This window comes from Eptesicus fuscus, chromosome 18, assembly GCF_027574615.1.
Source record: "Eptesicus fuscus isolate TK198812 chromosome 18, DD_ASM_mEF_20220401, whole genome shotgun sequence".
In the NCBI taxonomy this organism is placed as follows: domain Eukaryota; kingdom Metazoa; phylum Chordata; class Mammalia; order Chiroptera; family Vespertilionidae; genus Eptesicus; species Eptesicus fuscus.
In genome coordinates, this window is record NC_072490.1 from 45,996,850 (window position 1) to 46,020,075 (window position 23,226).

Sequence of the window (23,226 nt, forward strand, 5' to 3'; positions counted from 1 at the left end):
ACCGTTGGATAGGCTCATATGCATGCACACAAGTCCTTAGGTTGATCTCTCCCCCCTCCTCCCAACCTCCCCTATCCTCCCTCTGAGACCCGATAGTCCGATCGATGCCTCCTTGTTTCTGGTTCTGTTCTTGTTCCTTAGTCTATGTTGTTCATCATTTCCCCTAGATGAGCGAGATCATATGTCACTAGATATATACTTATAAGAACTGAATGTGAGACGGGCAATAATAGTTATGCTGACAGGCAAATGAATCAGTCTGTAGTGAGTTTCTTTCTGGACCAACAGTTCTTTTGAGACCCAAGTTCAATGTCCACCAGTTCCTTATGTGTACATGTCAGCACTGACCCCTCAGCTCTGGATGGTGGACAAATGGTGGTAACGGAGGTCCGACTCCCTCTGGTTTGGTCTCGGCCGGACCCAGGGGCACAGCTTCACCCGGACTAAGGGGAACGTGGCCTCACCCAGACCCTAGGGGCGCGTGGCCTCACCCGGGCCCGGGACCCAGCCTCACCCGGATGGATCCAGGGGCACACAGCCTCACCCGGACCCAGGATCCGGCTTCACCCGTACCCAGGGGCGCAAGGCCTCACCCGGACCCAGGGGCACATGGCCTCACCCAGGCCCAGGGACCCAGCCTCATCCGGGTCCAGTGGCGCGTGGTCTCACCCAGACCCAGGGGCGCGTGGCCTCACCCGGGCTCAGGGACCCAGCCTCACCCGGGACCAGGGGTGCAAGGCCTCACCTGGACCCTGGGGCACGTGGCCTCACCCGGGCCCAGGGGCGCGTGGCCTCTCCCAGACCCAGGGGCGCGTGGCCTCACCCGGACCTGGGACCCAGCCTCACCCGGATCCAGGGACACATGGCCTCACCCAGACCCGGGGGCGCGTGGCCTCTCCCAGACCCAGGGGCACATGGCCTCACCCGGACCCGGGACCCAGCCTCACCCGGATCCAGGGACACATGGCCTCACCCGGACCCAGGGGCGTGTGGCCTCTCCCAGACCCAGGGGCACGTGGCCTCACCCGGGCCTAGGTGCGCGAGGCCTCACCCGGATCCAGGGACACATGGCCTCACCCGGACCCAGGGGCGCGTGGCCTCTCCCAGACCCAGGGGCGTAATTCCTTCTTTTGTGATTAATCTCTCTAGCTGCTTTTAAGATCTTTGTTTTTAGTGTTCCCAGTCTCACTACAATGTTTCTTGGTATTATTTTTCCTACTTTAGATATGTTATGCTTTGTGTATCTGTGGATTCATGTCCTTTTTCTACCCTGGAAATTCTTAGCAATTCCTACCTCAAATAAGGCCTCTCCTTTTTTATCTCTGTGGTGCTGATTAAATGGATTTTGATCTCTCAGTCTATCCTGCATATTCCATATCTTTTCAAAAATATTTTCATGTCATATCACTCCATGCTGAATTCTATGTAATCGCTTCAAATATGTTCCCCAAATCACTGTTTGGTTAATCATATCTATGGGAATCCTGGGTGCTTTCTTACAGAAAGCATCCTTGTTTTGTTTATGGTTGGAAGGGAGAGAAGGAATGCTACCCATCTGAGACCATTTGGCTCATTTAAAGGGTCCTGATAAGTATGGGACTCTAGGTTCAGCTACTCCACATTAGAGCTGGATGAGATCTCTCAATATTGGTTAGGCCAGTGGTCGGCAAACCGCGGCTCGCGAGCCACATGCGGCTCTTTGGCCCCTTGAGTTTTTAGCAAAGGCCAGCTTAGGAGTACCCTAATTAAGTTAATAGCAATGTACCTACCTATATAGTTTAAGTTTAAAAAATTTGGCTCTCAAAAGAAATTTCAATCATTGTATTGTTGATATTTGGCTCTGTTGACTAGTGAGTTTGCCGACCACTGGGTTAGGGTCTGATTGTACATTTGGTGTTGGGACAACCTTGTATTTCACATTTATTTGCTTTTCACTGTCCCCTCCTCTTATTTTGACACACATTCAGCCCAGCAACACGTGACAAAGTCTATTTTATCTAGGATAGAGGTGTTTTGAGAAAAAGCATGCTTCAGAATATCTGGTGTACCATATGTTGAGATGCAATTTGAATTTTAAAAGTCGAAAAGTGAGACTATTAAATTTCACCATGTTTTTTTGGCATATTCCACATTATTGAAACAATTTGGAACCCAAATTTTCTCCCCAGCTTTTCCTGATTTAAAAATTGATGGCAAGTCTGGATTTTTGTTTATCTAAATTCTTTTTTTTTTTAAATGTCAGAGAACTAGAGCATTCAATTAGAAAATTGCTTCTACATAGATACATAGAACAGACTGACAGCTGTCAGAGCAGAGGAAGGCGGGGGTTGGGGAACTGGATAAAAAAGGTGAAGGGAATAAGCAAAAAAAAGCACCTTCGTGTGTGTGTGTGTGTGTGTGTGTGTGTGTGTGTGTGTGTGACATAGACACTGACAACAGTATGTGATAGCCAGAGGGAAAGGAGGGTGGGGGAAGTAGATCTGGGCAAAGCGGGGATAAATGGTGATGGAGACTTGATGTTGAATGGTGAGTGCACAATGCAGTATGCAGATGATGTATTATTGAATTGTACACTTGAAACCTGTATGGTTTTATTAACCAATGTCACCTCAATAAATTCATTTTAATAAAAATAAAAGAAAATCGCTTCCAGTCTAATATTGTCAGATGAAAGAAAGTTGGGCCACAGTTTAACCTATGAATTCACTGGCCTGTGGTGTTATGCAGTCTAGATTGCTTTATCTTGCCCATAAACAGATAATAAACTGTTTTGTCCAAAGCCTACTACCCTCCGGGTTCTGTATGTAATCCAAATCTACTTACGCTGGTAACTGTGAAAAATCATCCCTTTGCCGTGATTATGCACAGTGAACCCATACAAGCGGTTGGCACATCTTTTGTTCCAGTTTAATAATCATGTGCAGAACTTTGCTAGAAATCAACACCAGACCACTTGGTCTCTGGATTTGTATATTAATCTTCCTCCCTATTTGACATGGGACCCTCACTCTAATTAGAGACTTCTGGCTTCTGAGATCATTTCTAAATACCCTCCTGGTACCCTGGGCAGTACTTTCTCTTGACCTGACACACTGAACTAATTAAAACGGCTGAGTGTTCTTCCCCTGTCTTTTCTTCCTGCCCTGGGCTTGGTTTCTCTCTTTGTGATAACCTAACCTGACCAAATGGAAGCTCTTTCTCCGTGAAGCAGACGAAGTAAAATAGGAAACTGGTAGCTTTGGTTTCCCTCTGACATCTGTTACCATCACATGTGCTCATTTCCTTTTTTATTCATCTTCTGGATCCAAATGTGAATTTAATAAATTAAAACCTCCCTGTCTTTAGAATTTCAGTCTCAACCACTCTGAGCATTCGTTTCCCTTGCCTCTTGTTAAAGGTCTAGGTTAATTTTTTGGAAATTTCTGACCTTCCAACTTACATACAGGTGCTTGGGCAACCTGACCCAGAGCTCCTTGTGCAGTCCGAGGTCTCCCCTTTCCTTCCATCCTCTCTGGCTAGTGCTGTGCTCAACTGGCATTTTCAGTAGTTTCAGAGCCTCCTTACTATTGAGTCCTTCCTCCCATGATCATATGCTACATTTGACATAGGCTGACTTGTTTTCTGACCTACTTTTATTACTTAAGTCTTGCATTGATATTCCTTTTACAGGTGTAAAAAACATCCTGTAATTTAGACTCTATTCCTTGAGAGAAGGATGTAGCTTATGTATCTTCCCCAGCTTGGTTCCTATACATAAGCAGATGCTCGATAAACATTTAATTCATAAACAAATGAATCTCTTTCCCTTCCGCGTGCCACTGAAGATTCTGATGTCGCCATGGGCTGCCAACCTGGCTAGTGTTACAGGTGTTCTAAGAACAAGCAGCCATACCCAGGGTCTCGCTTCTGCCGAGGTGTCCCTGATGCCAACATCCCCCTCTTTGACCTGGTGCGGAAGAAGACAGGAGTGAAGGAGTTCCCACTCTGTGGCCACATGGCGCCCGTTTTTGTGCCAACAAGTACATGGTGAAAAGCGGCGGCAAAGATGGCTTTCACCCCCGAGTGCGGCTCCACCCCTCCCACGCCATCTGCATCAACAAGATGTCCTGTAGAGGGGCTGACAGTGCCTTTGGAAAACCCAGGGCACAGTGGTCAGAGCCCACACTGGTCAAGTCATCATATCCATCCGCACAAGCTGCAGAACAAGGAGCCTGTGACTAGGCCCTACACAGAGCCAAGTTCAAGTTCGCCGGCCACCAAAAGATCCACATCTCCAAGAAGAGGGGCTTTGCTGAGTGTAATGCGGATGAGTTTGAAGACATGGTGGCTGAGAAGCAGCTCATTCCAGATGGCTGTGGGGTTAAATGCACCCCTAATCTCGTCCCCTGGACAAATGGCGGGCCCTGCACTCCTCCTTACACCCACCAATAAATCCTAATTCCTGTTCAGAAGAAGAAAGAAACGAATTAGCACTATTTTGAGTTGTTTAGAAAGATGCTTTTTCTGCCTAAAAATATTCATAGTTCATAGATTTCTAGACACAAGCTCTTTCAAGGTCAGATTTGTCATATCTTCCTTATTTATTTGTTGTTGTTAATTCTCACCTGAGGATATTTTTCCATTGATTTTTAAGGAGAGTAGAAGAGAGAGGGAAAGACAGAGAGGAACATCGATGGGAGAGGAACACATTGATGGGTTGCCTCCTGCACGAGCCCGACCAGAGCCCAGGCAGGGAAGGAACCTGCAACCAAGGCACATGCCCTTGACCGGAATTGAACCCGGGACCCTTTGGTCAGAGGCTAACGCTCTATCCACTGAGCCAAACCGGCTAGGGCTATTTATTTTTTAAATATATTTTTATTGATTTCAGAGAGGAAGAGAGATAGAAACATCAATGATGAGAATCCTTAATGGTCTGCTTCCTGCACGCCCCCTGCTGGGGATCAAGCCTGCATCTCGGGCATCTGCCCTGATGGGAATCGAACCACGACTTCCTGGTTCATAGGTCTACACTCAACCACGGAGCCCCACCAGCTGGGCTCATATTTAATTCCATTACTGGTTATGGCAGCAGGCATCTTACTGGTTAGAATGCAGACTTTGTGTTCAGACCTACACAACATGGTTTGGATTCTGACGGTATCAGTTACCAGTCATGTAACCGTGGGTAGGTTATTTAACCTCTCTGAGTCTCAATTTCCTCATCTGTGAAATGCAGCCAACAATAATACACACCTCACAGGTTTAGTGAGATAATGCACGTGAAGTACTGAACACAGAATGACTAATTAATGTCTGCTTGCTCTGTGCCACTCATCATGCTGGTCCCTGGGGATATGGAGGTGGTAAAAAAGAATTCACAACTAAGTGGGGTCAAAATGAATAAATAAATCATCATCTACAATGTGCTACAGGGTATGGATGATGGAACAACTAATTTTTCAGAGGTAATCAGGGAAGGCTGCTGCAAGGTGGTGATATCTGAATTGCACATGGGCCCGGCGCTCAGTGGTTTGCTCACAGTTGCCATGCAATACATGCTTGGAGAATGAATCACGCAAATTGCTCACAGGCCAGGGATGCTGCCAGCTGACATCTAAGTACACGGAGTACCTTGTGTTTTTCATTTTTCTCCTACATGCATTTCCATGTGCTGACATGGCCTTTGTATTTGTTGTTATTCATGATTCCATCATAATCTGTGTGTGACCCCTGATGGAATAGTTTCTAATATTTTCTTATTATTAAAAGACTCTAAGTTTTTGAGGGCAGCAAGTATGTCTTTGTTCACCCAAAGTGTACCTGGCATGTAGTGGGAATGTTGAAGGAATGAGTAAACTCCTTTGACTGCTGGCCCCACTATGTCCTGGCTATGGGATCTTGAGTGAGTCACTTAACCTCTGTGCTTCAGTGTTCCCATCTGTAAAGTGGGTTAGCACATCTCGCAGGTGGTGGTGAGAACTAAGTGAGATGATGCACAGGGCCCAGCAGGTAATACATGTGCCTTAAACAGTGGTGACCATTGGCACCACTCAGCTCTAACTGGTATGCTGCCGAGTCCAGGAGAAGGTCACAAATGTGACAGGGTGAAGCCTGGGTGCTGCTGCACCTGCTGGCAGAGGAGAGGTTCCAGAACTCCTTTCTAATGCGGGGGTGAGAGCTGTCAGATAATAAGGAGTCTCTATTTGGGATGCCATTAGGGAATGTGGGTGGCCCCTTGGACTGCTCCCTGACCTCCCACCGTCCCTGATTCTTTAGTGACATAGCTCAGGGCATTGCTGATTCAGAAAGGGTATTACAGGTGAGTCCCCTCATCTCTTCCTGCCTCCTTGGCTTCACTGTGAATGGGGGGGGGGGGGGGGTGCGCGCGATGCTAATTAAGGTTTCTCTCCTGTCAGTCAACAGGTGGGTAAGAGTCACAGAGAAGGTGACTCCCACTGGGCTCAAGTGTATCAAAATATAAAACTAGCAGGAGTCCTAACCAGTTTGGCTCAGTGGATAGAGCATCGGCCTGCGGACTGAAAGGTCCCAGGTTCGATTCCAGTCAAGGGCATGTACCTTGATTGTGGGCACATCCCCAGTAGGAGGTGTGCAGGAGGCAGCTGATCGATGTTTCTAACTTTCTATCCCTTTCCCTTCCTATCCGTAAAAAAATCAATAAAATATATATTTTTTAAAAACTAGGGGGGGGGGGGGAGTCTCTATATTTAGAAACTTCAGACCCTAGGAGGCCCCTGAGGACACAGGCTATGAATTTAAAAAAGGGCAATTGCACCTTTTTAAGGCTTTGGAGAGGGAAAAAATTTAAATTTAAGAATTGTTTTCAAGTTTCTAATACACCAGGTAAAGTTTATCGATGGCTCCTGGGTAGGCCTTGTGGGAAGCCATTCATGCATTTCCTTCACTTATTTATTTATTCGCCCCCCTCAGCACCTTTTTGGGGAAGGCGCCCTGAGCCTAGATTGCTAAGTGGCTTGTGGGGATTGAAAGGCTGGCCGGTTTTGTCCCTTGCTGCCTCTCTGGGCCTGCTCTGGGTGTGCTGGAGGACAGCTGGCGGGGGGAGGTTCGAAGTGAGGACAGATAAGGCCTGAGAGGTGGAACTCACCAAAGCTCTGAGAACAACTCCAGGAAAGGAGTCCAATGCAGCTCCTGAAGTCTGAGTGATAAGGTGGCCGACACCTTAGAGGGAGGATCCAGCCCCAGCCAGAGAGATTACCCCAAACTGGGCTGGATCCCAGCCACCGTGACAGAGGCAGATTTGACGGGGTGGTCACCAGTGGTGTCAGAGATGCCCCTTTGCCATGTCACTGGGAATTATCCACGCCCAATTCTCACAACCCAGGACCTGCCCAGCCACACTTGCCAGCCTGGAGGGCTTGTGAGTACAGGCCGGGAAGCTGTCTTTGTGGCGGATTGAAATGGCCCAGAGTCCTTCTGGGCACTGGTCCCATCTAGGTCCGGAGAGAGGCAGACAAGCCACAGACTCAGCTCTCAGCACAGCAGGAAGACCCCCTCACACAGAGCTCAGGGCATAGTAAACGCTTAGTAAATATTAGTTAAATGGATGCATAAACACTTGGATGGGAGAAGCCCCCACTGTTGTATGGCCCCACAGGGATTTAAGGAAGGCTTGCTGGAGGAAGTGACATTTTACTTAAGGCACAGAAGAGAGGAAGGAGTAGCCAGGCCAAGCAGGAAAGGAAGAGAGTTCCTTGGTGTAAGGAACAGCCCAGGCAAAAGCCTAGATGGTCCAGTTCAGCCTGCGTGGCCTTGCAATACTAGGAGATGAGGCTGAAGCGGTAAACTGAGGCCAGGTTGTTCAAAAGCCCAGGTTTGAGGCGGATAACTGGTCAGAAAACACCTCTGAATTTAACGAGTGATGAATTTTATGCTCCGCTCCTTACTTTTTGGCCCAGCGGGGTTTAATTGTCCTTACAAGGAAGCAATGACCACAGCGGGGACCTACCCAGTGGTGTCTGAAAGGCCAGTTTGCCCCCAGAGCTTTGCAGTCAGATGATCCCTGATTGGCATTCCCAGTTCTGTCCTTTACGAGCTGAACCAGTTTCTTCGCCTTTCTTCTGAGCAAGGACGCCAACTACAAAGCCCACTTCCCGGTTTAAATGAGACAACCCGTGCTTTGTTTGCCTGTGTACCTGCCTGTCCCTCGCTTTCTCTCAACCCTTAGGTGGCAGCCACTGCGGCGGATGGTGCCCAGCAGCACCAAGCGCACAGTAGGTGCTCAGTGAATGAAACAAGGCCTCCACGAATTCTGGTGTCACCTTGTGGAACAGCGATGCCTTGGGTTCCAATCCCTCCTCCGTGCCCTAAGTGAGCGCTTTAGGGGCAGGGGCAGGAGACTGGGTTCCGCCTTCTAAAGGGGTGCCGCGACCGACCGCATGCCTCATTGAAATAAACGAGGCACGCGGCCCACCGTCCGCGAGTTTGACATGCTTGCGAAGGGGAACCCAGTAGGGGCTTCATCACAAGGAACAACAACAGCCTGTAATTACTGAATCGAAGGGGAACACAGTAGGCGCTCGCGCTCGGCTTTGGCTCTTGGAGACGGGCCGCTGGGGTTGGGTAGTGCCTGCCACTCTTTACCCTTCGAGGGGAGCGCTACGAGCCTGGGCGCGGAGGAGCTGCAAGTTCTCGCCCGGGGCCCTGGCGACGGGAACGCGGCCGCGGCGGCGGAGCTGCAGCTCTGGGGGCGGGGGCGGGCGGAGCCGGCGTTTCTGTCGGAGGACGCAGGCCAGCGCGTCGCGCCTTTAAGGCGTCCGCAGAGCCGGGCCGGGAGCGGAGAGCCGCGCGGGCACCAGCGCTGCGGCCGGACCCGAGCCGCGGACTGTGCGGGAGCCGGGACCGTGCGGCGGGACCCAGGCGGCGGAGGTTAGGTCAGGTGAGCGCGGGCGGCGGGGCTGCGCGCCTGGGAGGGGGTGTCCGCCAGCTCCCCGATGACCCGGTGGCCTCCCGCGCTTCCCGAGTTCGGGCTGCTCGGCCTCCGCCCCGGCCTTCACCCCCGGGGTGAAGACGGGTCGGGGACCTGCACCCCCCTTTCCTCTCCATTTCCCCCACTCTGGCATCAGCCTCCACGCGCTCCCTTCCGGTACCCGGATAGGTTTGACATTCCCGAATCCCGGTTCCCCCACTTCCTGGGACCAGGATGCCTGCCTCCCCAAAGCCCGGGGACGAGGTGAGGACGGGTCGGGGACCTGCACCCCTTTTCTACTCCTCTTCCCCACCAGTCGCGCCGGCACCAGCCCTTGGCGCCCCTCCCAGTGCCTGGCTGGTTTGTAGGCTCCGGCACCCCGTTCCTCCCACTTCCTAGGGAAGGGCTGCAGCTCGCCCTTCCAGCTGAAGTCACCTCCCGTCCAGCCCCGGACATCTGCACCCCTCCAGGCCTCTCCCAGCCAGTACCTACCCCCAGCAGCCTTTCAGCTCCTCTTTCCTCAACCTGCCCGGGTCCCCTCGCCCTTGCGCCCCCTCCTCCTCGAAACCCTCGGGTCGGGAGGCTTATTCTAACACCCTGACAGCTGGCGCCCACCCTGCAACCCCGGCGTCCCTCGCCTACGCCTACGCGGGCTTCCTGCGGGTCTTGTACCAGTAAATGAGGATTGTGTAACGGCGCGCCGGCCGCAGGTCGAGCACGTGCAATATTTACATCCTTGAACCCGCAGACCTTGGGGGATGCCAAGTTGACTGAGGGAGGTAGAAAGGGAGGGAAAGGGTGCCAGAGGGTCTAGAGGTTGTGCATCTAGGGAGAGGTATGTTGAGCGCTTCTTATGCCCCAGGGGCTGGATGGTTATGAAGAGGTCCCAACCGGACGGAGCCTGAGGCCAGCATTGGCCTTGCCTCTCATCTGCTCAGAAATCCCTCATGGCTGACTCCACCTGGCTAAGAGCTTAAAAATAACTTCTTCTTCGTAATAACGGACAGGAAGCAAGTACTGCGTGCCAGGCCATGTTCTAAACACCTTTAAATGGTAACCTGCCTTACTCCTCCCAGCTGGCCCAAGAGGTAGGCACCAATTCTATGCCCATTTCTCAGAGGAGGAATGTGAGACTCCCCAAGATGGTCTCTTCCCAGGACATAGTGAATCTGACCTCAACGACCCCGTTCTGGATCACTAGACCTATTTTTACCCAGTTGTGAATAATAAATTCTTAGGAACAATATTTTTATAATATGGGAAGTTAGAAAGAAGAGACGTTAAGAACCTGTGTTCCTTGCACCCAGTTTATTTTTCTAAAATTAGGTTCTCAGATCAGCTAAGGGTTCTTGGTGCCCAAAGAAGACAAGGGACCTGCTGGAGGCCACACAGCTAGAAAGCACCAGGGGTGGGATGCAGAACAGGTCCTGGGATGGTTAATGGCTACATTCTGGGTTCCCTGAGCTGCCCCAGCCCATCAGCCTAGGCCCCTGGAGACCCTGCCCCCCATCCTCCCTGCTTCCTATAACCCAGGCAAGAGAACACACATTCTTCCTCTGCTGCCTTTGCTCAGTCTGTTCCCTCCTTCTGGGAATGCTCTCCCTGGGATCTCTGGCGTCTAAATCTTACCTCCCCCTGAGGGTCTAGCTCGTCTGTCCCCTCCATGAATACTCCCCTGATTTCTCCCCTGGTCCCACCTGAAATCGGTTCCTTTCTCCCAGCTATGGGCTCTCACTACCTTCCACCACCACGATGGCATTTGGAAAGTTCTGCTGCATGTGTGTCTGCCTTGCCCTCGGAGGCACAGTTGTGCTGGCAGATCAGAAGTGCTCTCCACAGCCCCTCTTCACCTGCCGGTGAAGCCTCAGGACTGAAAGTGGTCCATGGGGGACGGGGCAGGATTTCTGAAGTAAAGGTAGGCTCAGGATTTCCGAACCCTGCAATGCCAAACGCTGCAGCTGGATCACAGGGAGAGTGGCTCAGCGTGGCACCTAACCTTAGAATTACATGTTTGTCTTTGTTCATAACCCAAAGGGTTCCCATCAGAAAATCGGAGACTTGGGTCCAAATCCCACCTCTGCCACTTGCTAGTGGTGTGGCCACGGGCCGGGTACCTAGCATCAGCTTTTGGCAACAGTGCTTGCTTCAGAAGGCAGTGGTAAGATTGAGACAAAATAAAGCACAGGGCCCTGCATGTGGTCATCACTCGATGAACACCAGCTATTGTGAAGAGGAACTACCACCTTCAATTACCTGAAAATGGTAAATCAATACGAAAATGCTCGTGCTGACTCTGCTTAGAGGTGGGCCAAGGGAGTTTGGGCCAAGACGAGGTCAGCATTTGTGTGTGTGTGCTCAGAAAGGCCTATGAGGCTTTCTTCAGCTCTAACCCACCCGTCGCCTTTGCAATAAGAGCTAGAATTGCCTTTCCATTTTTTAGCTTTCAAAATTGATGAGCTTTGAGTTCTGTGAGGATCCGCACACCTAGAGTGAATGCATGAATGCAGTTTGTGCAGTTGTAAGTAATTATGAAGCTTAATGATATGAGGAAACAACAGTGTGTGTTGCTGCTTCAGGCCTACATCAGGGGGCAAGAAGTCCGAATCAAAGGTTATCTGTGGATCTGGAGGGAAGGAAAGCAAGCATGAATGTTTTATCCTGGTAGGCTAGTAAGCAGCTTAGTGTAGAATCAACTTCCTTGTCAAAGTATTTGGAATATGTTGGAAAACTAATTCTGCAGGTTGATTAAAAAGTTATTTTAGAATTTCTCCTTAATTGATTCTTTATTAGAATAAGTTAGAATCCCATTTGAGAATTTAATGACTGTTGAGTTTAGGTATTTTAAGACATAAGTGTTGTGAATTTCACAGTTCTGTGGAATTTAACAGGCTATTGGACTTTTCTTTATTTCTGTAACCCTATAGGGACATAAACACTTATTTTGTACTGTCCAATATAGTGGCCACTAGCTACGATGTGGCTATTTAAATTAAAACTAATTCAAGTTAAATAAAACTAAAAATTCTGTTTATCAGTTCACTAGCCACATGTCGAGTGCTCTGATCGCCACAGGGCCAGCTTTATTAGGCAGAGGAGATAGAGAACACTTCTATTTTCACAGAAAGTTCTGTGGGACTGGACTGTTTAGATCAAGAGGCCATGGGGAAGCTGTTTGATTATTAAATTCCGTTCTTTCTGGCAAGTCATCTGCAGGCAGGCCAAGAAATGGAGTGTGGAGAGGACGTTTCATTGTCAAGAGTGGAGATGTTGATAAATCCCCATGGCCTCCTCTTGGCTATCTGGCTCAGCTGCGTTAACACTGCCAGATTCAAAGGATGGGGCAGAGGGTGGAATCACATGAAATGCCTGGGGGCAGTATTTCTCCACCCCTGCTGCCGGCTCCAACTGCCTAGGGAACTTTTAAAAAAGTGTTCCTGCCTGTACGTTGCCCCGGCCAGCTAATCTGAAGCTCCCGGTGGGTCCCAGGAATTCCTATTTTTAAAAAGCTCCCTGGGCGATTCTAATGTGGAGCCAAGACTGGAAAACAACTGCCTTCAAAACTGTGAATTAAAAAAAAAAAGGCCCTGAGGATTAGAAGACAGTGTTTCAAGGTAGATACAGTGAGTGGCTAAAAATGTTCCTCATCAGTTTACTTCGGTAATAAGTCCAGGTTGGAATTGAATGGGCTCACTCCCTCTGAAAGGGCTCTCCACCGAGTGCAGCTTTGCTCCCAGGACCATGTGGCAGCATCTGGAGACATTTTTGTTTGTCACAACTTGGGAATGGCATCCAGTGTGTAGAGCTCCTAGATGCTATTAAATATCCCACAACGAATAAGTATCTGGCCCAAAATGTCACTTGTGCCATGGTTGAGAAACCCTAATCTAGACATAACCTTTGCAAACCAGAGTCCTCTCTGACCTTGAATGCTGTTGCCTCTGCAAAGAAGATGAAGATATTTCCCTAAACCAACCAGGTCCTCGGGAACCCTCTTGATTATATTCCAGGCTTTCCGGTCCCGGAAGTCATGTTGCTGTCTGTGGTCTGATGTACTTGGGGCAGCACCAGGAAACGGCTAATTTAGGGGAACGGGGCGGCCTTCGGAAGGTGTGGGCAGAGGTCCTTACACCGCCGCAGGTTGGGCCCCTCTTCTTCTGGTTAAATAATTATCGGAAGTGATAGCTAGTTGTAAACAAAAATTAATTTTAGACTCTAATGAAGAATAAAAAGCATTTATTTGAGCAAAAGGAGCTGCGGTTTGGGAGACACAGATTCAGGTAGCAACCTAAATTGTGTTCCACAGAGATAAAGGGGAGGCCAACTTTTAGAGGGAAAGTTCCTGCCCAAGTTCCCACTTTTATGCAAATGAATTTTCCAAATTGTGCAGTTCTGTTTGGACGGGGCAGGTCTCCATCCTTTGGTAGAAGGAAGAAACCTGGATTTACCTGCTGTTATTGACTCAGACAAAGTAAGTAATCAGGGCATAGTCCCGGAAGTCAAGATGTTACTGTTAGGATCGCCAAAGGAGGAACGCATGAGGCCAAAGTGGTAAGGGATTATAAATTCACTAGAGGCACCCTCTTGCAATCCAGGACGCCTCAGGGGATGTCGGACTGCCAGTTTCGGCCCAATCCCCGCAGGAGGCTGAGGGACCCCACTGGGCCTCTAGTATGCATATAAGATCTTTGGTTAATCTCTTCCCGCCCTCCTCTCTCCCTCCTCCTTCTGAGATTCATCAGTCTGTTCCATGTTTCCATGCCTATGCATTGAGCGTCTGTCCCCTGGTGGTCAGTGTGTGTCATAGCTACCGGTCGAATGGTTGGACAGTTGCTTAGGCTTTTATATATATAGATTAGGCCATCTGGATACCAGATGGGCTGAGCTCCAAAATGGTGCCAGCACTCAGGGACAGGGAGTCAGAGATTTCAAAGGACTCTAGAAGGGCTTTTTCTGGGTGGAGAATTCTCTGGGCAGGTCTGAAGGGGAAGCATAATGGTCTTAGCCAGTGGAATGCGGTCTAAGAGAAAGGGAATGCCATTGAAAGGGTTGTGAAGTGGTCTAAAGGTCAGTTACCAGGGGAGGGGATATGGATTCAATTATTTGATCAGACCTAATAGTTACCAGACAGCCTCCTGAATTGGGGCGGCTGTCCCCTCCTCAGCTCTTGTCAGTCTGGTGAGAGGGTTTTCAGGGGAGTGACACATAATAGCATTGTAGGAAAGCAAGCAAATTTATTAAGGAAACAAGGCAGGCAAATTTATTAAAAATACATGTGGCATGTAGCACAGATGGGCACCCAGCTAGTCTGAATGCCCTGCCTGGTGGAGGTTTAGGATTTTATACTTCTCTGTCTCCAGGTTTCAAGGTTCCTCTGCTGGATATCTTGGGCAACAGACTAGATTTCAAGGTTCCCCTTTTACTTTGTTGTAGCTTTCCCAGAACTCATGAGAACATCTGGTGATTTTACCTTGGAAAGTCCCAAGACCACTGACTTCTTTGTTCAGTGGGTGAGATGAAACTCGCTCTTCTTACTGTATTCTCTGATTAGGGAGAAGAGGTATTAACCATTTGCTTTCAAGTGTCCTTGGTTGAGAAAGATAAGGTCTCTGAGTTTGTAAGGCCACCATGTAGGCCTAATCCGAGCTTGTCAGGTTTAGTATGTGGGCCCTTTTTCGTCCACATGTTGTTTGTACCCATGAGAGGATTTAAGCTTTCTATGTGATGAAGTTTGGAAACTGAGCTACGGGCTAGACATTGAGAACACCAAGAGAGCAACACAGACCTGCCCACAGACTCGAGCATCTGAACAGACGCAGGCACAGTGGCATTGCAGGGTGACAGGCGTGCGGCAGGGCTGCCTAACCCTCTCTGGTAGGAAAGCAGGATGAGCACCTGGTCTCTGCCGGTCGCTGCTTTGAGCAGCCTCCATGCACCATCTCATTTTGTCCCCACGCTGAGGCTCTTAAGAAGTTGAGTGACTTGCCAGAGTCACATAGCTGGTCAGTGGCAGAGCAGAGATTTGAACCCAGGTCATGGAACTGCTGTAGGTGGCAGGAACGGCACCAGGTGTTAGACTAGTGGGGTTAGACAGACCTGGGTTCAGCAACCTCAGTACTTGAGTTCTGGCTAGGAAAGAATTCAGAGCCAAGACTCAAATGATAAGAGAACATTTGCGTATAAAGTCACAGAGGTGGAAGAAGTAATTTGTAGAAGAAATGGGCTTAGGAAACAGGCTGTAGAGGTAAAGGTAGGGCCCTTGGAGCTTAGGGGTAATGGTAATGAGCCTGGGGAGGCTAGAGGGAGGAAGGGGAAGAGAAAGGCTTGCTCCTAGGAGGGTGAGCATGCTGGGTCCCTGAGGGTTTTAAGGGTGGAAATTTTAAGGGAAGTCCCAGAGGCAGAGCTTAATAGAATATTCAGTAGCTTTTCAGGTGTGTCCTTTCAGGGTCTAGGTCTCCACTGATTGATTGGTCTGCACTCTTGGAGGTTGCGGGGGTAGGGGGTTGTCATTATCCAATGCAGTTGGTCGTGAGTCTGCTGTGGCTGGTTTTGTTGCTTTTCTGGGCCTGGAGCTGAAATTCAACTTGAGAGGAAAGGTCAGGGGGTCCAAACCATATGACCAGTGTGCTAGGTGAGGAAAGGTCCCAGCCTACAGTTCTCCTTTGCTAGGCACCCAGGGCTCCCCGCCCTGGTGACCTTCTGTACCTGGCCCATCGTCCTTGCCCTGCTCCTGTCTGTCTAACTGCTCACCACAGAACTGCAAGACAGACAGCGTAAGGACCTGGGACACTGGATAAAAAAACCCACAGAGCCGGTGCCACCCCGCCACCCCGGCCTGATCAAAGCACAGATAAGCCAACCACAAGAATGTTACCACCCCTCCAGTGCCTGCTCAAGAAAAAATACATAATTTTACTCCCTTCTAACAGCTTGCTTCTCCAGCGCTGCTTTGTCAGAATCAGCCCAGGAGTCGGTTCAGAGGACCCTCCTTTCCTCTGTGCTGCCTCCCTTGCGCTCGAGCATAAGCTCTTAATGAAATCTGTCTGGATATTTCCATGGGGTTTCCTCTTGATTTCTGTCTTGGAGAACCCAAGAACACAAATACCAGTAACAGGAAAAGCATTTACAGGCAGGGGTAATGCTGTTGTTAACCTAAAAATAAAAGGCCAAAATGAGAGGCAACAAGCCTTGATTTGAGTTCCAGCTATTCAGGAAGCAGTGGTTCAGGCAGGAACCCAAATAGTGTTCTAGCTGGGAGATGAAGGCAAGGGGTGTGGATGAGAAACAGGGGAACAGGTACATGAATGGAAGGAATTTCTATAGCTGCAGATAAGCTAACATAGTGAGGCTGATTCTGAAGAACGCTGCTACTTTTGAGTGCTGCAGTCATACAAACACTTGTTTGGAATACAGCGCTGCTTTAGGCCCAGCCCAAAGGTTCTTTTGCCCAGTTTTAACATTCCAGAGTTTTGAGAAATAAGACAAGCAAGGCAGTTCCTCTGGGATGGCAGCTCCGACTTTCACACTTCCCTCACTGTCGTAGCCAAGACTTGTCGGATGAGCTGGAGCTCACCAGGCAAGAGGGAGAAAAGGCAAGAGAGGGAGAGAGGAGCCAGGGTGCCGGAGCCTTGGACATGTCAGGGATTGTAGATCGTTCAGGAAACTGGGTGGGGTGGGGTGTGATAGAAGAGGGTGACACTTGAGAGATGGGCAGGCACCAGATCCTGTGTGGCCTTCCACATCATGCCGAGGGTCACTGGGAGCCCCTGGTGGGGTGGGGGCAGAGGCAGAGAAGAGCTGTGTGACATTGGACAGCTTGCTCAATTTATTCTGGGTCCCAGCTTCCCATCTGGAGTGAAGGCCCTAAAATTATATGGCTCCGATGAGGAATGTTCATTTTGTTGGCGGCCAAAAGGAACGGAGTGAAGGGATGGCCTGCAGTGGTGCTGGCCAGGCAGCCCCGTTGGCTAAGGACATTCCAGCTCATTGTTTGGTATTTCCACACACCAGGCACAGTGTGTGCTCAGGTGCTGTGGCAGTGGCAGAGAGGTAGTAAGACTTGCCTTGAGGAGCTTGCATCCTGGTGGAATACAGTGTTCTCACAAGGACGACGATAAGAGGCACAAATTACAAATGCCAAGAGAGGTGTTCCTACAAAATACTCCAGGGCATGGAGAGTGGTTACTCATGACGAGAGGAGGGAAGGTTCACTGGAGGCGGTAACTCCCAGCTCTGCCAGAAAGGTTTGAAAAGGAGAAGATGGGGGTTGGTCGAGGGTATCTTCTAGGTAGAGAGAGTGGGGGGAAATGGAGAAAAATACCCTGTTCAGGTACAGTCACCAGAGGATCAGATTACCTGTGTCTTGGATCTGATGCCCCACAGTTTCCAGATTGTAGAGGGGGAATAAAAGTTATCATAACAGGAAAATATGTTTTGATGGGACTTGCCACTTACAAACGTAGGTCCCACTCCATCATCCTGTTATCATCATAATTAGCCAGTTAATATTAATAACAGGAAGAATGCAAAGCGAGGCCAGACATTACCAGCATGGCCATCTGGGCAGCTCCACCAGGAATCTGCAGCTTCCTGCTCCCCAGGGAACCACTGGTCCATTCCCTGCAGATCGCTGGGGAAAGAGATCAAACAGAGGGGGAGGTGGGCACATGCACAGTGAAGTCGGGGTGACCTGGGAAGGTGCTTGCCTGTCGGTCTAACCTGGGAAATGGGTCAGTGGGTAGGAGGATGAAGCCATGCAAGTGCATGGAACCTTGAAGGCTTGATTGGTTAAGCTCGTGGTTATAATCCCCAACAGAGTTCCCTCTCTTGCTTGCTCTTGTTCCCTTTTCTTGCTTTCTCAGTTTTCCCCGGCCTGCGGGGTCTTCTAACGGGGGTACCGAGGCAGCGCACCTAAGAGAATGAGAGACAGACAAGGGACGCAAAGAATGGAGGCAAGACAAAGGGGTTTCTGATCAAGCCTCAAAACTTTATTTTTTACAGCGTTCTTTATATGTGATTTCTAGAAGGGTGGATGCCTAGGAGGGGTGGGGGCTGACCTAGATAATCGGCTAAAGTCGTAACTATAGATAAAGGGTGTGGCTGTTGAAGGGCGGCTACAGAAGAAATGCTTTGTCCTCAGGCAAGAGGAAGTGGGCCTAGTTTCAGTAACTTACTGAAGGTCAGAGTTAATCCTTTGACCGACTCTTGGTTCCTGACACTCAGTGACCCGCACTTGCCCCATGTGCCGCCAGCCTGCCATGTGCCCATGGCCATGCAGGCCCCACACGCAATGGAATGCAGCTGGGAACACAAGCTAAGCTAGCCAGATGCCGGACTGGATTTTAATATGGAGCAGAAATTCTGGGCAGTGGCCTTCATTCTGGCCCTGCTGAAGACAAGATTGGACTTTTTCCATGGCATGACAGAGATGGGACCCTGGAGGGGAACTCCCTTAATTTTACACCATCAATAAGGTTTTCCACAAAATCCCATCCTCCCATGGGGGCCTCAGGAAATTCTTTTCTCTGCAGCACCTCAACTTCTACCAAAAACATCCCTCTCTCTGTTTTCAACGCTTACGTCCAGCCAGGCTGTAGAAGCACTCACATCTTGGTCCTCTGACTCTCCCAAATCATAGACCATTTTGCAAATACAAGACAAACAGCAGATGCCCTAACCGGTTTGGCTCAGTGGATAGAGCGTCGGCCTACAGACTCAAGGGTCCCAGGTTCGATTCTGGTCAGGGGCATGTACGTTGGTTGCGGGCACATCCCCAGTAGGGGGTGTGCAGGAGGCAGCTGATCGATGTTTCTCTCTCATCAATGTTTCTCTCTATCCCTCTCCCTTCCTCTCTGTGAAAAATCAATAAAATATATTAAAAAAAAAAAAAAGACAAACAGCAGAAAGAGAAATTGTAACTCTTGTGAGAGAAGAGGGATTTCATGAAATTAAAGCAAGGATGTTGGAGAACTGTTTGAATGACATGTCAAGGTGTTACCGGAAAGGGGACCTGGCCCTTAGCAGGTCTGTCTAGGGCTGGCCGATAGTGGGGGGGTTCTTGACTTCATGCAGGAAAGATCTTATAACACAAGCCCAGGGGGTTTTTAGAGGCCGTTGAATAAAGCTGTGAAACAAGGAAGGGCTTAGGAGAGAAGAAGCAACAGCAGGGTGATTCGGTGGGGAAATGAGCCTAGGTTGGTTTGCTTTGGCTCACAAAGAAGTCAGAGAAAAGGGGGTCTTGGGGACAGGGTCAGGGGTTAGCCCGGGACCAGCTGCTGCTGCCCTTTGCTCCCTGTTGCCAGCCTTGTGGGGGGGTCTCTTAGAGTTTAGAAGGTGCATCCCTGTGGGGGAAGAGGAAGGGGAAGGAAAAGGCGCGGGGTGTGGTGTGCTCCTGGGAGGGAGAGCATGTGCTGGGCCTTTGTCTTGAGGCTCTTAACGCTCTGGTGCTGGCAGAAATCAGGGGAGGTCTCAGGGGAGGGTGTCAGCAGAATATTCATCAGGGCGTGCCTTTCAGGGTTGTGGCCTCAACTGATTGGTCCGTGCTAGGGCAGGAGGTGATTAGCATTGCAGCTGGTCCTGGCATGGCCGACCTGGTTTTGCTGCTTTTCTGGGCCTGGAGCTGAAAGACAACTGAGGCCTAGGTGTTATCTCTCTTCTGTATCTGGCTGTGAATCGCTCAGTCATTTTGTTCAGCGGTTACAGGATGGGAGAGGGGCTTGTCTCCCCCAGTTGTTCATGGCAGTGGGGTTCTTGAGGTGTCGCTGGCACAGGCATTTCCGGAGGCCCCCACTGGAGGATGAGGTAAGGCAGAAAGTTTTGTTTTTGTGGAATGATACCCCTGCGTTTCCAATGTCCCACTCCCCTTAGTCCAGTCAGAGAAGTGTAGCTGGAGCTGCAGTAGAGCTAAAATCAGGGCTGGTGTCCAGGGTTTCCTTTCCACGTTGGAGCTGGGTCCAGCCCAGCATCAGGCCGGCTTAGCTTCAGTTTCCCCACTGCAGTCCATCAGTCCATGGTACGTGGATCAGAAATTCTGGGCAGTGGCCTTCATTCTGGCCCCGCTGAAGACAAGATTGGACTTTTTCCATGGCAAGACAGAGATGGGACCTTGGAGGGGAACTCCCTGAACTTGACACCATCAATAAGGTTTTCCACAAAATCCCATCCTCCCATGGGGGCCTCAGGAAATTCTTTTCTCTGCAGGGCCACATGGTTTTATGGAGGAAACAGGCAGGAGCAAAATGAGAGCTCCATGAGCCAAGAGTGAGGAGCAACAAGAGAGAGAGCTCCTTAGTTTAGGGGATTATGCATTCCCAAGTTTTGGCCCCCTTGCATTGGCCATGCCCATTCTGGCCATTGGTTTCTGTCCCCAGGTGTGATGACAGACAAGTGTCTTTCCTATGTCCTGTGTCTGTCTTCCTTTTGTTGGACTCCTTCCCCCACAGTGATCTGTAGGGAATGGGCCAGTGTTCCCTGGGAGTGTGAAATTGTAGCTTCCTGGTGAAGGTGCCCAAATGACCATGCTTATAATGTTTGACCTTTCCCCTTTGCTCCTTTCCTATTATTGAGAACTTGCTAATTACAATGATAATCACAGCTATCTGTCTCAGTTTCCTCATTCTACTTGCCAAGGAATTTGCCTACCTCCTTACTCTATCCTGCCTCAAAGACAATAGTAGATGAAGGTCTGTTAATGGGTGAAGAGAAGGGGAAAGAGACTTGAAAACCAAAGAATTGAAGAGCCTTTGAAAAAATCAATGAGGTATTTTTGCAAAAATGTCCTCTTTCTGATAGCACTGTGATAACCAAATAGGAAGGATGTATCTTACTATGGACAACCTACCTGAGATTTATTCTTTGTCCTCAAAATTAGCACAGGATTGCAGTTATAACCAAAATTTTGTTCAACATTTACTATTACTTTTAAAAATAGACATGTTTATGTTTTATTTATTTGGATACAGTTCTAAACAAAACTATGTTTTAACTACGAAATTTTGCCTGTAGCTTTTTCTGATGCTAATTTTCCTGGGTTAAAGAGATCTCCTCCAGAAAGAAGATTCTCCCCCCCAAAAAAGGTGGGGGACAGCTCACAAAGGATCCTGAAGAAATCTTGTCCTGTTAGAAACCTGCTGGTGGTTTGTAACAGGGCTTTTCTATGTCTAACACCGGCTTTGTTCCTGCAATTAGAAGCTACTGCAGGCCAACTTCCCCTCCTTTAGAAATGACAAAACCCTCTTTGATTCTTGCTTTTCCTTTTACTTAGGAGTGCAGATTCGGGCACAGGGAGATGTTTTTGGGTGCCAGGGTTCTATTTTCGGCCCTCTGCTGTTGTACACTCATGTAGAAGGCTATTTTAATTTCTTTCACTCACGTGGGAAATTGTCACTTATGTGATGCTCCTTCTAGCACTTTGCCTTTGAGAGGTGACCTTAGGCGATGAAGCACATGCATTTATTTGCACTAATTTATACACTAAAAGATTGTTCTGGGCTCCCCGAGAGCCTGAAGACTTTGGGGTCCTTGTGTTAGCATTCGGACCAGGGACATTGATAAAAGCAAAGGCAGATTTATTGAGGCTCTGCAGAAGACAAGAACACTGAGACAGGGTCCCGGTTCTGTCTACCCATTGCAGGGTTTTTATTCCTTGGAAACACAGAAGTTGGTGGGGTTAACCAATCAGGGTGTAGGTTGGCTGGCTTTTTCCTTTTTAGGAACACTGGGGTCCCACCGAAGTCTGGGTACACACCAGTAAAGCAAGGCATTGTGGGACTGTGCAAGACTTATTACATGATACAGGAAGGGACTTTCCCAATCAGGTAATGAGTTTGTCTCTGGGGTTTGTGGCTTGCCTTTAGATCTGAAAAATAAACTTACAAGAAGTCAGGTTAGTTCCTGGACCATTGTTTCATAGCTAGCTATTGAAAACTGCCATGGTTCTTGTAAGGACAGAAAAAAAAGGCCTTTTTTTTTTTTTGCTGTGGCCTTCCACAATTTATGAGAAGCACCTGGTAATTAAACCCCAAGATTGTTAGCTTCTCTGATTCAAACAGACCCTCTGTTCAAACTTCAAGATAAGTTACTTTCAAGGCTACATTCTTACATATACCTCCTCCCTGCTGTTATTTTTACAACTCAAGGGTTCCCTTCCTTCTCCCTGCCGCCCTCACCCCTTCAAACAGTCCTCTTTCAAACTCTTTGTAACTTTCACTCTAAGAACGTTTTATAGACTTGTGGAAATACTGCTAAAGACACCTCCCTAGATTATTTGCCCAGACGAAAAAAACAAACTTTCAAAGACAACTCCCCGCCATGTCTGCTCAATTCCTGCCCTCAAATCCCCTTCCCTTCCTTGTCACCTAGCACAGTAACCAAGGCTTTAAAAGGGGGGAGCAGCTTTTGTTCTTTGCCCTTGTATTGATTATCAATGCACCAGTCCTTTCCCTGTAGAGAAAGTAAAAAATTAACTCTTTCTCTCTGCATCTATCTCTTCTCTCAGTGCTTTCACAGCCTGTATTACCAGTTCTGTCAGGGCTAACTTGGTGGAGCAATTTCGGGGAACATTTTATTCTACCTGTTTCACTTGGAGGTAACAGGTCAAGTGGCTTTTGGCTCATCGTTCCTCCAGCAGGAACACGCGTGTGTTTCTATAGGGCTGTCTTGTTTTAAGTGTGATTTCAAGCAGGTGGTTGTTTCAGACCATCACCACAGCCCACATCTTGAACCCAGAGGCTGATGTTTTGAAGGTGCTAGGCTAGGTCAGGGCAGGGGTTGCAAGTTTCATTGCCTCTCTTCTTGGCCAGGATGGTTTTTTAGAAGCTCCATCACAGGGTAGTGAGCCACCTGCCTTCCAGCTGAGCCCCTGATTGATCTGCCTGCCGCGTGCATGTGTGCGTGTGTGTGTGTGTGTGTGTGTGTGTGTGTGAGAGAGAGAGGGGGGGGGGGGTGGTGGTGCAGGCACATACTAAACCAGACAAGCTCAGGTGAGGCCTGCATGGTGGCCTTACTAACTCGGAGACTGAAAGTAACCACATAGGATGGTCTGAAATTAAAACTTTCTAACTATAAGCAGTTCCTGGTGAGTAGTCATGTCCTAGGGTAGTATTTTTCCCTAACAAAGGTCAGCCTTCATCTTAACTGAGCCTGTCTGTTGTCTTTTTGCATCTAAGATAACACACCTTTGGAATAACAAAGTAATTTCCGTTTTTCTGGACCCCTCCAAGCACAACCAGCACCAGAGCAGAGACCACAAATCGCCTCATTGTTGTTATCATGTCAACTAGAGGCCCGGTGCACGAAATTCGTGC

General features: G+C 49.1%; 1 protein-coding gene and 1 pseudogene across 7 annotated transcripts in view; both read left to right on the forward strand.

Moving 5' to 3' along the window:
* The first annotated feature begins 3,838 nt into the window (after positions 1-3,838).
* On the forward strand, positions 3,839-4,481 carry LOC103290450 (60S ribosomal protein L10-like; annotated as a pseudogene).
* A 4,259-nt stretch (positions 4,482-8,740) lies between these two features.
* The window catches only part of LOC103290396 (abhydrolase domain containing 6, acylglycerol lipase), a 71,013-nt gene continuing 56,527 nt past the window's right edge, over positions 8,741-23,226 (forward strand). For 5 of the 7 annotated variants that reach the window (XM_054729561.1, XM_054729558.1, XM_054729556.1 and 2 more), the window contains exon 1: positions 8,741-8,896. The gene's annotated coding sequence lies outside the window, so the exon portion shown is untranslated. The remainder of the gene's footprint in view (positions 8,897-23,226) is intronic. The other 2 variants (XM_054729557.1, XM_054729559.1) reach the window with 2 other exon arrangements.